The following is a 2,850-nucleotide window of genomic DNA, read 5'->3' on the forward strand; positions in this document are numbered from 1 at the left end:
CTCTGTGAAAGTCTGTAAGACTTTGGACATTGTACAACTGCAGTTCTCAGAGTCAGGTAACACTTTGCTGTGGATACCTTCCTGTCGAATCACCAGGCGATGCCTAGAAAACTAGACTAGATTGGCAGCCTTTGCTTAGGGCATGCCAGCCAGCTCAGATGAGCCAGGAGCTGGAGGTGTACTTAAGACTGAAGCAAGGAACTAGGTGGGTGGCCTAGATTGGAGGCTGGGCTTTATAACAGAAAGATGCAGAGATGGAGCTTCTGGCCATGAGAAGCTGCTGAGGGAGATACTCACACTCCAGGGAAACATGCCAGTCCACATCAAACCTACATAATCACTACAGAAAATGGGCCCAGGTGCCAGCCTAACACTATAAATAAAGAATCTTGGCTTGTCAAAGCGAAACCCTTAGTATCCTAGGGCATGTGTTACAGATATATGGATGAGCACAAAAAGAAATACATCAAAGGCGTGGGTAACAATAAAACTTAGCATACATAAGTGATTAGAGTTGTTCAAGTACTTTCCCACAAATATCGCATCGAATCATCCCAACTCCAGGGATGGAAGCGAGGCAGATATTTTATTATCACTATTGTTGTGCCCACCTTTTAGGTTCACCATAAGGCTAGAAATGATATGTTAAATGAAAACAATCCTGCACGTGACCACTCAGCTCATCTTAAGAAAATCCCAGGGAGCAGAGGGCACCCTTCACACAGGAGGCAGCCCATGTTCAACTCCTCCATGACTTCAGTCCCCACACAGCGAGCTGGCCCACATTTGGCCACATCCCACCTCAAACCCTCAGACTTTTTTGTCACTAAATGACTCACTCTGTGGTTGATGAATTCCAACTAAGGCTGCCATTCCTATGATCCTCATATGCTCAAAGAAAGTCAGTTTACCTCCCCTGTTCTTAACCCCTTAATGCTCCATAGCTTCCTCTCTTAGGATTTTCTCCTCAAACCACTATGCCCTCTGGAATCTTCATATATATATATATATATATATATATATATATATATATATATAACACCTATAAACACAGCATCCCCCCATATTATGTAGTGTATTTAACATACCATAGAACTAAGGATAGGGGTGACAATTTCTTGGCTCCTTAATGCCCCTTTAGAACCACCACACTTCCTCCTTGGGACCCAGGTTATCTGACTATATCACTGCAGACACTTCTACATTTCTATCAGCTGCGGACCTCCTGGCCACATTCTTCAAGACATAATGCTCTTCTCCCCCCAACCCCAACTTCCACCATCATTCTAGAAAACTTCAGTGTCTCTGTGGGATATCACCTAACACCTTCAATCTACTGCTCCTTGACCTCAAATACACAATAACAAATTTCACCTCCACGCAACATAGACTACCCCACACTGCCAGAAAGACCTCCTGAACCTTGTCATCACTAAAAAGGGTTCCACACCCAAAATCTTTACTGTGGGACCACAGCCTTTGTTCCAGCTGCTGCCCCTGCTGGGTTACACAACTCGTTGCAGGCTCTGGGCAGCCCCACTTCCGGCTCCCTGCGACCCCGGGATGCGCTGAGCCCCACTACACCATCGGCTGCCTTAGGCTGCTGCCCAAGGTGTGAATGATACAGGTGGTGCCATCAGCGCCCTCAGCGAGGTCAGCCTGTGCCTCCTCCTCCTCTGCGACGATGACATAGACACCGTGAAGCATCTCCGTGGTGACTGGTTCCCCATCGAGTCTCCAGACTCATAGTATCCTCCAACTCGTAGAACCTCCAACAAGAGGTTCTTTTCCCAGAGGGGCACCATCGTGGGAATAAAAAGTAGGACCAAGATACATGAAGAGGTTGCCTTTTACTTCAGAGTTTAAAGGGTCAAAAATCGACCATACATGGACATCCTCACCACTGACAACCCAGCAATAAATTTGTATGAAAACAGACTTTAAGCAGCACCACTATCTCCCCTACTACTACTCCATCTGTGGGGCGCTCAGAGATGGCTTCATCCACATCCTCTACATCAATGGTGGCGACCCTCCCTGGACCGTCCTGGACTACAGCCAGCACTTGGTCGCTGCGCTAGCAAATCCGAGCCCCTGCTCCATCCTGCACGGGACCTACCGCCAGGCCCACAGCCTGCTCTGCAGCTTCCTGCCGTGGTGGGGCATCTCCATCAAGGGTAGCATCGAGTACAGCCACACCATGTGATGCCAGCCAGGCAGCCTCCAGTAGGTTCCACCCCTCGGTGCCCTGTGGAGCCCACCTTCCCAGCCATCTGACCTCAGCTGTCCTCTGCAGAGATGTTGGTTGGGCCACCTGCCCCAGCTGCAGACCAGGTGCTACTGCAGGCTCAGGAGCAGAGTGCCGTGGGGCCGACAGGCCCGGTCTGTGACAGGCTCTTCCAGCCCTTCTTCCTGCTCTGGAAACCTCTGCCCCATGCCCTGGTCTGGCCCCCATGTGAGTGCACCAGCCCAGAGGCCCGCTGGGGTGCAAGAGCATTCACTGTGACCTGTTTCTACTGCTGCCCCAGGAGCAAGGGGACAGGAAGGGGCTTCCTTCCCTGTACCTCCTCACTGGCCTCTTCCCCTCCATTACCTGTGCCTTGCAGCTCATTCCTCCAAAGCCAGAATGAATTTCTGGGAGGAAGTAACCCAAGTGTTACAGGCAGACTTGACCCTAACGGCACAGAAGCCTCAAAACAATGAGGGGGTTAAATAAAGGAAATGCCAGACCCTCATCCAGAACCGGCCTGCAGAAGTGGAGCAGCCTCCACTTCCTTACTAGGGGAAGGCTTTTCACCCAAGCACAGAGCTCTGGGACTCAGCTCCCCGAAACAGACAGTCGGATAATGG

General features: G+C 50.4%; 1 pseudogene; it reads left to right on the forward strand.

Moving 5' to 3' along the window:
- Positions 1 to 1,618: 1,618 nt before the first annotated feature.
- LOC117032139 (N-alpha-acetyltransferase 60-like) lies at positions 1,619 to 2,206 on the forward strand (annotated as a pseudogene).
- Positions 2,207 to 2,850: the final 644 nt, after the last annotated feature.

This window comes from Rhinolophus ferrumequinum, chromosome 12 (genome assembly GCF_004115265.2).
Source record: "Rhinolophus ferrumequinum isolate MPI-CBG mRhiFer1 chromosome 12, mRhiFer1_v1.p, whole genome shotgun sequence".
Classification (NCBI taxonomy): domain Eukaryota; kingdom Metazoa; phylum Chordata; class Mammalia; order Chiroptera; family Rhinolophidae; genus Rhinolophus; species Rhinolophus ferrumequinum.